This window comes from Equus przewalskii, chromosome 12 (genome assembly GCF_037783145.1).
Source record: "Equus przewalskii isolate Varuska chromosome 12, EquPr2, whole genome shotgun sequence".
Classification (NCBI taxonomy): Eukaryota; Metazoa; Chordata; class Mammalia; order Perissodactyla; family Equidae; genus Equus; species Equus przewalskii.
The window spans coordinates 6,941,556-6,955,055 of NC_091842.1; the positions used below are offsets into that span (position 1 = coordinate 6,941,556).

Consider the following 13,500-nt stretch of genomic DNA (forward strand, 5'->3'; position numbering starts at 1 on the left):
AATAAAAATGATTGGCTTTATTGTGAGCCCTTCATTTGTACCACAAGCCTAATTACTCTACCACAGAGAGGGAAGCTGGAAAGAAACCTAAGAATTCACCAGCCCACCCTCTGCCGTGATTTGGAACCATGAGAGTTTAGACGCCAGCCGAGATCTTTTCTTGGGACCAATACTGCTGACACACTCACTCAATTGGTTGTCCTTGCTTTCTCATGTAACACACTGAAAGTTCAGAAGCAGAAATTGGTTTAATTGATTTGCCATGGTTGTGATGACAAAGGAAGGACCTGGGGTGGGCCTAACTCAGGCCACCCCTGTTTTGGCAGTTGGTGCACATGCTTCTACCAACTGTTCTGGACGAAGGCTCCAAATGCTCAGCTGGGCCTAGTTGACGTGCCTCTGCAGGGTCCTTCAAACAAAGGTCCTTTCCTGCAATTTTGGGGGTTTATTTTATCACATAAGATTTTCTGGATTTATACAGAATATTTGGAACTTGTACTGCCTTAAAGGCTAACTTCCAAAGAAGAGGAGACAAGGTATTAATTCAACTCTCTGGGACATTTTATGGTTACCCATTGTATGTTGCATAAGGCACGTTTTGGTATCAACAGGAAGGTACGTGAAGTTGGGAAGGCCATCAATCTTTTAGCTGAAATCTGTTGTAGGGCATGTTGAACTGATTCTAGATACCATACTTTTGAGCCATACTTTCCTAATTTGCCTCTATAGGGTTAGCCTTGTAAGCCTAGCAGCTTCGTGGTTAAAATGGTTTTCAGCTGCCTCTTCCCTCAGCCTCTTTTGTTCCTCCCCTCTGCCACCTCTCAGTAACCCTGGGGTGGGAAGACTTGCAAGGATCCAGAAGCCCTAGTTGTGAGATCCCATACATGACACATGGAAGATGAGTTGCAAGCAGCCCTGCCATAGGGAGCACCGACCTTAATGGGTTTCTGAGATGTTTGATGCGCAGAGACAGTAAACTAACTGCTTCATGACTGACCATTTGGAAAAAAAAATTGTGTACCTGGCAGGTGAGTGCCACAGGTGGGGAATCAGATGCCACGAGAGGAAGAATGGTCCGGGAGTGGATTCTTTAGTCTTGGTCCCTTTATACAGTATCATTCAGGAAAGATATGGGTCAGTCACCCTTGTCTTTAGCTCAAATCAACCACATTGCCTGACAACAGAGACTTGGGCGAGACTGAAAGATGCTCACATTTCTATGAGGCCGATGAAAGCGTTGAACACAGTCTTCATTCTATTGAAACAAGAACCCTGGCTGCTCCAAGGCCCGTCTGAAGATAGATTTAAGAAGGACCAAACCCTAAACTGGGGCCAGTGCATAGGGGAAGGAAAAGCATAAAAGTCTTCGAATAAACTGTAAGAACAATGTCACAGTGGGGTCTCGGTAACTCTTATGTTATTGAGTAGATGCAGTTATGCAAAATCCCATCAGAGCAGAAAAATTTTTTCCCCTTTCTACCTAGAATGAGATTCTCCAAGTCATGGGAAAGTCAATTTACTAAATGGACATGAATGAATTCCCTGGAAGGATTCCAGCCTGGACCTCTCAGGAGCACTCTAATTTGGAAACATTTTTCAAGTATTCATTGTAGGATGGGACCATGGAGACTTCAGCTGCTTTTAGCTACTCATCATTCCATTTTGCGGGTCTCACAGTGGAGGAGGGAAAGGAGAGGAGGAGTGAATGTAATCACTGCCTTTGGAGTTGCTGTTATTATTTATCTCCTACATGTTAACTCCCTTTCTTGACCGTTCCAGTTCTGAGTCAGGGACGGGCCAGCCGCAGCACCTACTCCACAATCCCTGTGACCTGGCTTTCTCTTTCACCTTATAGATATGGGACCTATACACATGGACTTTTTAAGAAGCTGGGAATTCCTGGGCCAACACCTCTGCCTTTTTTTGGAAATGTTCTGTCCTACCGTAAGGTGAGTGTTGTTTGAAGTCCCTCTTTGCTTTTTATGGCTGCAAATTCCAGCTTAGATTCCTAGTAAAACTGCTCCTCTTCAGCAGGAAGTTCTGAGGCCTCACACATCCCACTAATGGCATCATAGGCCCCACCCGGCACATGGCCAGGTTTACCCCAGGGATCTCTTGTCAGCTGTCAGGAGTCTCATGTTTTGCCTCAGTACGACAGCCCAGTTCTCTGGCTTATTCAGCACAGGACTTGATGTTCCAACTTGTGAGCATTGTGAAGAGGGTGTTCTTTCTTCCAGATGCAGATTCCTAGGAAGGCACAGTTGTACTGAGTATTAGGAGAAAAGAATGAAGGGAGTTCCCAGTAGCTCATTCAGCTGTGTACACTAGAGTCAGACTCCCCTGTTTGAGCTTAAGCTCTGGGCAGCTTTTTTTCTTTTCCTTCCTCCTGGGTGGTTTATTTTTGCTGAGGAAGATTAGACCTGAGCTAACATCTGTTGTCAATCTTCCTCTTTTTGTATGTGAGCCACCACCACAGCATGGCCACCGACAGACGAGTGGTGTAGTTCTGCCCCCAGGAACCAAACCCAGGCGATCACAGTGGAGTGCCCTGAACTTAACCATTAAGCCACTGGTGTTGGTGCCCTCCCGGGTAGTTTTAAAACTTCAGTTTACTAGTCAGTGCCAGTATTCACCATCAGGTGTTTGCACATACTTGAATTCTCTCAAGAACTGCTAAACCCTGCAGTTATACCCACTGCTCTATTCCACCTTTGCTACCCATGGTAACTTTTGGGATTTGGGAGATGGAACAAGAGCTTCCTGCTTCACGTCTCTTCCTTCAAAGGAGGCTCCCTATGGATAAGTCTGAATAGAGAGTGGATATAACTGAGACAAGGTGGTGCTTGTGTATTGACATTAAATTTTTAACTACTTATTGAGTTGTATGGTTTTTTTTTTTTGAACAAATGCAGACTCACTTTTATAAAACCACTAGAAGGGAGATGATTTGACAGCATTATTAAAAATTTAATATAAGTGAACGGATTATAGTAGGTGATGCCTGGACTCTGAGCTTTGGTGGAGCCTTTGTGGTTCATCCAGCTCTGATGCCTCTCCCAGGGCCTGGCCACTGGATGGAAGGTTCCAAGCTCAGGTCCAGAAGGCCAGCAGGCAGAACCATGCATGCAGGCTGCCCTCCGCCTCAGATTTCCTTTCCTGCAGACCTGAGGCTTGCTTCTCAGATCCCAATTCTCCCACCAGGGGCCTTCAGTGTCTAAGTCCTGCCGAAGAACTTTCACATATTTTTCTCTAGAAAAGCAATAATTTCCTTTCTACATTTTGCAGATTAACTCCTTAGCAGATGCATCCCAAGACCCACATTTCTGGGACCTTTCTTTGCATTGTCAAAGCATCATAACTGAAACTTAGTGAGGAGGAGATTTTTTGTTTAAGTTACAGAGTTGAAATCTCAGAGCAAGTGTTTTAATTTCCTCTGTCCTTTGTGGAGTGATGGCTTCTCCCATCCTTTCCATGGTGAGCTGGAAAACTGGAAGGCAAGTCTGCTTTGTCATTGATTCATTCACTCACTCACTTTTTCACTTAACAAACATGGCTTAGTCTTATTTAAATCTGCTAGTCTAAAAAAGGCCCCTGGTGACTTAAACTTCCTAATTCTGCTAGAGTTCTAGAGAGGGCTCATGAGATAAATGAAAAGGTTGCTTAATAGGAGATCAAAGTGTGTGCAGGCCATTCTCGCTTTCCCTCAGCTTCAGTTTTCTCACATGTCCATTGAGGTAATAAGTCAGAGGGTTATTTGATTTCAGAGACAACACATGCACCAATGGAAACACTTAAGAGGACTTACTTAATATTCATAGACATGGATAAGTCATTTAGTGTCTATGATACTTGGAGAAAATTCAAAATTAAATTCTCCTTGTCAAATAGCTCCTTTATTTTCCCTCCTTTCCCCTAAGACGCCTTTCCAATAAGAGCTTCCCTTCAATGAAAGACAGTAAGACTGATTTTATGGGATTTGAGTCATTTTTGTTCCAATTATAGGTATGGTTCAATACATTTAGATTAGCAATCTAATTTTGTTTCTCCCTGCAGGGTATTTCGAATTTTGACAGGAAATGTTTTAAAAAGTATGGGAAAATGTGGGGGTGAGTATTCTGGAAACTTCCATTGGATAGACTTGTTGTTATGATGATGGCCTCACCGTGTGTAAGACAGTCTCAGTCCAGAGCCACTTTTAGCAATTTTAGAAATAGGGGAATGAAATCATTCATAATCCTACTATCACTTTTTGAGCATTCCAAATCTTTATCCATTTGTAGACACCTTTTCACATATTTGTGATCAGTAAATCTACAATTTTCATCTAATTATATGTCATACGCATTTGTCATGTTTTTGATACATCTTCAAAATTATAATTTTTCATGACTGGGTGGACTTTCCTTAATTAATCATTGTTTTGTTCTAGAAAATTTAAATTGCCTTCAATTATTCACTAACCTGCCTTTATTTTTATAATGAAATATTTTAAATGCGGAAAAAATTATGGGGAATTGTACAGGGAATACCCACGTACACACCACCTAGACTTAGCAAATATTCTAATATTATTTCCAACCGTGATCTCTAGGGTTATGGATTATGTGACATAAGGATGAAAGTCTGGACTCCCAGGTGTGGCTCCAGCTCTAGAATCTGGCTTATTAAATTTATTCAGCTCTGTTTTCCCAACAGGGTTTATGATGGTAGAAGGCCTGTGTTGGCTATCACAGACCCAGACATGATCAAAACAGTACTAGTGAAAGAATGTTATTCTGTCTTCACAAACCGGCGGGTAGGCATTAATTTCTTTTAATTTAAAATTTTATTTATTACATTTTTATTTAGAAATAATTATAGGTTCACAGGAAAAGGGGAGGTGCCATGTCATGTGCCCTTCATCCTGCTTTCCCCATTGGTAATAACTTGCGTAGCTATAGCACAGTATCAAAGCAGGAAATTGACATTGGTACTATCCACTGAGCTTATTCAGGTTTCATCAGTTTTCTGTGCGCTCATTTGTGTGTGTATGTGTTGCTCTATGAAAATTTATCATGTATGTAGATTTTTGTAACAACACCACAATCAAGGTACAGAACTGTTCCATCACCACAAGGCTCCCTCTTACTTCTCTTTTATTGTCACAGTGTGTAGCTTGTATTTTCCTATTCTCAGGTCTTTTGCAGGGCTAACAGTTTTTTCTGATGAGGCCAATTTATTAATTTTTCCTTTTATGTGTTGTGACTTTGGCGTCAAGTCTGGAAACTTCACCTAGCCCTAGGTCCCAAAGATTTTCTCCTATTTTTTCCCCAAACATTATATAATTTTATGTTTTACCTTTAAGTCCTTAATCCATTTTGTGTCAATTTTTGTGTAAGGTGTGAAGTTTAGGTCAAGGTTCATTTTTTTGCCTATGGATGTCTAATTGCTCCAGCACCATTTGTGGAAAGTCTATCTTTCCTCCATTGAATAGCTTTTGCACCACTGTCAAGAATCGGTTGGACCTATTTGTGTGTATCTATTTCCCATTCTCTGTTCTGTTCAATGATCTATAGGTTTATCCCTCCACCAGTACCACACAGTATTGATTACTGTACCTATGGAGTAAATCTTAACATTGTGTAGAATGCTTCTTGTCATTTATTTTTTTTTCAGAATTGTGTTAGCTATCCTAGGTCATTTGCTTTTCCATACAAATTTAGAATAAGCTTATCTATGTTTACAAAAAAAAATTGCTGAGGTTTTCATAATATCTAAAGATCAATTTGGGGAAAATCCGTATCTTTACTAGGTTAAGACTTTCAATCCATGAACACAGTATACCTCTCCATTTATTTAGATTTCCTTTGATTCCTTTCATCAACATTTTGTAGTTCTCAACGTAGAGATTCCATACATGATTTGTTAAATTTAGATGTAAAGTATTTCATTTTCTTTGGAGTGATTGTTAATGGTATTATGTTTTTAAAGTATTTTCACAAATCCGTTGTTATTATATAGAAATGTGGTTGATTTTTGTGTGTTGATCTTGCATCCTACATCCTTGCTAAGCTGATTTATTAGTTATAGAAGGTTTTCTTTTTATGTTCCTTGAGATTTTCTACATTGAAATTATGCCATCCAAAAATTGGGACACTTCTATTTTTTCTTTTGAATCTATATGCCTTTTCTGTCTTTTTCTTGCCTTACTTCACCAGCTAGGACTTCCAGTATAATGTTGAATAAGAATAGTGAGAGTGGATATTTTCCCTTTCTCATTATATTGGGAGGAAGAATTTATTCATTCACCATTTAAAAATTTTTACTTACTTATTTTGGACAAATAAAAAATGTATACGTTTAAGATGTACAGTATGATGTTTTGATATATGAATACATTGTGAAACGATTACCACAAATGAATTACCATATCCATCACCTCTCATAGTTACCTTTTCTCGTGTGTGTGGTAAGAACACTTAAGATCTACTCTCTCAGCAAATTTAAAGTATACAGTACAGTATTGTTAACTATAGTCACCATGCTGTACATTGGATCTCCAGAACTGACTTATCTGATAACCAAATGTTTTTACCCTTTGAACAATACTTCCCCTTCCCGCCGACCCCCAGCCTCTGAACCATCATTGTACTCTCTGTTACCATCAGTTTGACTTTTCGTTTTTAGACTCCACCTATGAGTGAGACCGTGTGATATTGGTCCTTCTGTGTCTGACTTAATTTTCTTAGTACGTTGTCCTCTAGGTTTATCCATGTTGTCACAAATGGAAGGGTGTTTTTTTTTTTAAGCCTGAATAATATTCCACTGTATATTCACCGTATATTCCACTGTATATAGACATATATATACACACATATTTATATATACAGATATGCACACACGCACACATATATATATATACACACATATTTTCTTTATCCATTCATCTGTCCATTTACATTTAAAGTAGTCATTGATTGAAAGGACTCATTATCGACATTTTGTTAATCTGGGTGCTTTGCAGATCCTCTGTTCCTTCTTTCTCTCTTCTTCCCTTTTTCCTTTCTGAGTTGATGCTTTTCTATAATGGTGTGCTTTGGTTCCTTTCTCTTTACCCATGCCATCGCTACGATAGGTTTTTACTTCGTGTTTACCATGAGGCTTCCATAAAACGCCTTAAAGATTTAACAGTCTAATTTAGGCTGATAACAATCTAACTTTGTTCTTACTCAGAAATTCAGTGCTTTTACTCCCCCTGACATTTTATGTTTTTGATGTCACCATTTACGTCTTTTTATATTGTGCATCCATTAACAAATTACTTTAGCTATAGTCATCTTTAATTCTTCTCTGTTAACATTTGCCCTAGAGTTCTAAGTGATTTGCACACCACCATTACGATATTACTGTGTTCTGAATTTGACCATATATTTGTATCTACCAGTGAGCTTTATGCTTTCACGTTACTAGTTAAGGTCCTTTCTTTTTAGCTTGAAGAACTCCCTTTAGCGTTTCTTCTGAGACAGGTCTGGTGGTGATGAACTCTTTCTGCTTTTGTTTGTCTGGAAATGCCTTTATTGCTCCCACATTTTTGAAGGGTCACTTTTCCAGGTAGAGTATTGTTGGTTGCCAGATTTTTTCTTTCAGCGCTCTGAATACATCATTTTATTCTCTCCTGACTTTCACGGTTTCTGCTGAGAAATCCACTGATACCCTTGTTGGGGTTCTTTTGTAGCTCTTATTGCATTTCTTAGTTTAGTCTTTGTATTCTTCAGCTATAAAATTTCTTCTTTTTTTGGTTCTTTTTTATGTTTTATATCTCTTTGTTGAACTTGTCATTTTTTTGGGTAATTTTTTTCTGATTTTGTTAAGCTGGTTTATATATGTTGTCTTGTAGCTCTCTGAGCTTCTTTAGAACAATTATTTCAAATTCTTTGTCATGCAATTTTGGGTCTCCATTTCTTTGGGGTCAGTTACCGGAAGTTGATTGTGTTCTTTGTGGTGTTACTTTTCCCTGAATCTTTGTGATCCCTGCAGACTTGCAATGGTGTCTGTGCATTTGAAGAAGCAGTTACCTCTTCTAGACTTTATGAACTAACTTTAGTAAGCAAAGACCTTCACTTGTGGTTTGGGGTACACTGTAGTGTGTTGTGGTTGTCACTCTGTTGGTGCTTGGTGCCAAGTATGGGGGTGTGTGGTGGCTCCATGTTCAGGCAGCCATGGCTGGCTCAGGCAGTGGGGGTTCACAATATCCTCAACTGCATTATCCTTGGCAGCAAGAGCTATGAAGTTTCCAGAGTGGCTTCAAAGGCTGTTGAGGTCTTCAGCAGCACCTCTTGCTCCAGCAGCAAGGGACTGAGAGGCAGCAGTGGTTGCCAGAGTTGGTGGTATGTGCACACTCGTCTGGGGGAGCTGACTGCAGGCACATGTACTGCCTTGGGGACTAGTGACTGGAGATGAGGCTGGCAGTGTGCAGGTGTGTGGCTGCAGGGGTTAGCTGTGGGCACACATGGCAGTGCAGTCCACTGACAGGAGTCAAGACGGGCTCCAGGCACCTGAACAGCTATGGAGGCCTGGGCTATTGTCATGCACACGCCTTGGCATGGAGAGTGGGGCTGGCTGCTGGTGCGGATCCCAGGGCTCTGGGAGTCACTGGTGGCACTGGCTAAAGCATCTTTGGTAGGAGAGGAGTGGGACAGGACAGGACTCAGGCAGCTGGAGTCTGCGAATGTGAAAACCTGTGAGGCTGTCGGAGCCCAAATCTGCAGGGTGTCTGCAGCATCTATGCTGGCTGTTGGTTTCCTCAGCAGCAAAGGCTTCTGGAGTCTTCTGCAGAATAGGCCAGAGAGAACCATAGTCACTCCCACCACATTGCTGTCACTGGCAATCTCTGCCCTTCTTTGTTCCTAGCTGTCTTAAGACGTGTCAGCTATGCCACTCTCTAGGTGTGGTGAAACCAAAGCAGATCATTTGCGCAGTGCCCTGAAAGGCTGGGGAAACTGATCACTTACCTGCTGTCCTATTCCCAGCAAGTAGAACTTTCTCAGGCTGCGGAGTGCCCTCTTGGCCCTAGCAGTGCTGGCCTGGGGGATCAGATGACTCCGGGAAAATGAAACTATTCTCCTTACCCATTTTGCACAGTTATTCTCAGGGTTTTTTTGCTCCGCTGCGTTGCTGAAGCATCTTGATTGGACTAATGAACTCTCCTAGATCTATTTTCATTTGTGGGTAGCTGTCTAGTTGTTGTTCTTGGAGGGTTGATGGAGGCTGGGGTCTTCTACTTGGCCATCTTGGTGAGGTCACTCCAGTCTTTCATCATTAAGGGTGATGTTAGCTGTAGGATTTTTTGTAGATGCTCCCTATGAAGTTGAAGAAATTTCCCTCTCTTCCTAGTTTTCGAGTTTTTATGGTGAATGGGTCTTGGAGGTATCCATTTAAAAACAAAATATAGTTTTGGAAGATGAAAGGAAGTCTTCAGCAGGTTGGCTTGGTTGGCAGTCTCAAGCTGAGAAATAGAATGATCTCTTTCTTTTCCTTCTATCCCTAGCAGAAAAATGTAACGGAAAGGGATTTCCATGTGATCGTATCATTTCTTCGGAATAGCAAATAGATTATTAGTCTTTTAAGTATTAACTATTTTTTTAAAAAAATCACCATTTTTGGACATCCCTTTTCCAGGTTACTTTTGCTTTAGTTATATCTAAAGGCAAAACTGGTCTGAGGCAACACAGATATTGGCAAGGCTACCTGGCTATCTGTCACCAATCCCTTTGTATTCCGAGCAGCTTGGAGGATGTATTATGTCTTGTTCTTCTCATTCTCCTGGAAGAACAGTTTCCCTACCACATGGGTCATTTGCATTCAAAAGGAGATTGGAATATAAAGTGTGGAAACCACATCAGTGGCTGAATGCCTCCTCCACACTTACAGGAACCTAGACATTTGGGATAAATATATATTAAGCATCAATCATAGGGTCTGCTACTAAGTAGACAGTCACTAAATATTTGTTGAAAATTTATGCCAATTTTACAAATTTTCCACAGTTGTTGAGACATCCAAAACTCATGTAGGGCAAAATGTCTTTTGCTTTTGAGTCTAGCCTCGTCCAGTGGGATTTATGAAAAGCGCCATCTCTCTGTCTGAGGATGAGGAATGGAAGAGAATACGAACGTTGCTGTCTCCAACCTTCACCAGTGGAAAGCTCAAGGAGGTGAGAAATTAAGAGGACTTTTAAATAGAAACGTAAAGAATGCATCTGGCATCAGGTAGAAAATAAGGTCATAGTCCCTTTTTAAGGAGTATTTTGCTGAATTTGAGCCTCCTAAAAATGCTGTTTATCTTTATGTTCTAGAGGAGACATTATAAGAGTCATTATAAAATGTCACTTACTACTCCATGCTTGTGAAAGCAAGGCCCTCTGAGACTGGAGTCTGTGCATGTGGCTCGGGGGTGTTGTATTTTTATTGAGATGTTCCCAATCATTGGCCAGTATGGAGATGTGTTGGTGAGGAACCTGAGGAAGGAAGCAGAGAAAGGCAAACCCGTCACCTTGAAGGGTGGATGGGAGTTCACCTGCTGGGATACTGACCTTGGTCACGAGATCCTCCAGCTGCCTGACACGGAGCTGAAATTCCCACAGTTGAGTCACTCTAGTGACCAAACAGAAGTAGGTGTGTGTTTTTACAACTCCAACGAGTCACCCAAGAAGATGTGGCTCACCCAAAAAAGCAGCACAACTAGGAGAGAAATCTTCTTCTGTGTGCATGAGCCAGGATTAATTGATCTGCTTAATTGTCACCTTGGATATTCTGGAAGACAAAAATACATAGTTTAGAGAGAAGACACAAGATCATATCAAAGATTTGAGAGTAAAGGGTATAGAATGGTGAGAGAGAAAGGCATTTGGTACGTATTGGTGGTCATGGGTGGGGCAGGACAGTTCCAATGTGAAACTTCGTTTAAACCCCTTCACGATTTTGCTGGGCATACCAGCAAAATACTAAATACAAAGTCTTACCACCACTTCTCTTTCCTTCAGTCTCAGAGGAAAGAAGGCCCTGTACAGGCTTCGAGTGGGATGATCATATCATGTATTGTCTAAAGTGGGATATTTTTAATTATTCAGGAACTACAGTTGTAAACTTGGATTGTCCTTGGAAAAATGGGGACTTATGATCACTTAGCTGTGGGATCACCTAAATCAATGTTGGAATGATTTATTATTATTATGTTTTTAACTAGCAACATTCTTAGTTCTTAGATTTACCATGATGAGCACTCAGGACAATGTGAGATTACTGGAGTTGAGGAAGAGTGGGTCATTCAGGGGCCTTTGCAGGGTGTAGAAAAGGAGGGATGACATTCCTGGCAACTCAGAACAGGGTGATGCTGTTCTGTAATACGCTAAAGAGGAATCAGCTTTCAGCATAGATACTGTGGTGAGGCAAGTTCCAGATCAATGTCATCTTTCTTGACTCTCCTGGGAAGAGTTAATTATTCCACCCTTTGTCCTGCTCCAACACAGTGCTTATAAAGGCACTATTGCCCATACTGAAAACATACTCCTGTAACTTGCCTATTATGGGTTTCTATTCCTGTATGACTCAGCTCTTTGAGCTCAGAGGTGGGTCTAACTTGCCTTAGTGTCCCCATCATCCCTAGCACAGGGCCAGCTGCATCATTGGAACCTGATAAACACCTCATGGGTGAGTGTGGGGTGACATCAGGCTCTTCAGATAATTAACAGGTTCTGAAGGTGTGTGGCTCTTTACCTGTCTTGTCTGGGCATATGAATTTACATGCACTTCTTGCTGCTTGTGTTGGATAAGGAGAGTAAAGAGGTGCTGATTTTAATTTTTCATGTCTTTCTTTTTCACTCAGCATCTTTGGGGCCTACAGCATGGATGTGATTACTAGCACATCATTTGGAGTAAACATCGATTCCCTCAACAACCCGCAGGATCCCTTTGTGGAAAATAGCAACAAGCTCTTAAGATTTGATTTCCTCAATCCACTCATTCTTTTAATGGGTATGTGGACCAGTATTTTTCTTTTCCTTCCTACCTTGTTTCCTTCCTTCTTCCCACCCTCCCTCCTTTCCCCCTTCCTTCCTGTTTTTCCTTCTTTCTGTAACAGCTTTACTGAGATATGATTCAAATACCATATATTTCACCCATTTAAAACGTACAGTTCAGTTGCTTTTACAACCTAGGCATCCATGCACAGATGAATGGATAAAGTAAATGTGTTATAAATATGCAATGAAATACTATTCAGCCATAAAAAGGATGGAAATCCTGCCATTGCAACAAAGTGGATGAACCCTGAGGGCAATAAGCTAAGTGAAATAAGTCAGACAGAGAAAGGCAAATACTGTATGATTTCACTTATATGTGGAATCTGAAGGAAAAAACCAAACAACTAGAGATAAGATATCCTACCTGTCTTTACCACAGGCAGGGTTGGGGTGGGGGAAATGGAGGAAGGTGAGTAGAAAAGGTACAAACTTTCAATTATAAGATAAATAAGTACTGAGGATGTAATGTATGGCATAATGTCTATAGCTAACACTGCCGCATGGTATAGTTTTAAGTTGCTAAGAATAGATCCTAATAGTTCTCATCACAAGGGAAATTTCTTTTATGTGGATATAGGAGGTGATGGATGTTAATGAAACTTACTGTACTAGTCTTTTCACAATATATGTATATCAAGTTATTGTGCAGTATTCATAAACTTATATGATACTGTATGTCAATTATATTGAATGCAACTGAAAAAAAGATTTTTATTACATTCACATATATATTCAATCATCACTACAGCCAATTGTTAGAACATTTTTGTCAAGAGAGACCCTGTGCATTTTAACTACCACCTCCCACCTCCCTTAGACCTAAGCAACCGCCAATATACTTCGGTCTGTCTAGATTTACCTAGCTTGGACAGTTCATATAGATGGAACCATACAATATGTGGTCTTTTGTGGCTGGCTTTCTTCATTTAGCATAGTGTTTTCAAGGTTCCCATGCTGAAACATATTTCAGTACTTCATTTCTTTTTATGGTCATATAGTTCCCTAGGGTTTCCATGAAGAAGATCATGTTATCTGGCAATAGAGTTTTACTTCTTCATTTCCTATGTGGATACCTTTTACTTCTTTTTCTTGCCTAATTGCCCAGGGTAGAACCTCTAGTTCAATGTTGAATAGAAGTGGTGAGGGAGGCATCCTTGCGTCGCTCTTAATCTTAGGGTAGAGCATGCAGTCTTCCCCTCTAAAGTACGGTGTTAGCTATGTTGTTTTGTGGATGTCCTTTATCACGTTGAGGAAGTTCCCTTGTGTCTTTAGGTGGCTGAAGTTTTTTAACACAGAGGGGTGTTGGATTTTGTGAAATGCTTTTCTGCATCTATTAGATGTCATGTGGTTTTTGTTTTTTATTCTGTTATATGGTGAATGCACAACTTTGCACTCCTGCAATAAACCCCCATTTGGTTTTGGTGTGTACTTTTATTTTATAT

The 13,500-nt window shown here is 40.6% G+C and overlaps 1 pseudogene; it reads left to right on the forward strand.

Annotated features, from left to right (window-relative positions):
- LOC139073315 (cytochrome P450 3A12-like) overlaps positions 1-13,500 on the forward strand; it is a 32,282-nt pseudogene that overhangs the window by 2,565 nt on the left and 16,217 nt on the right.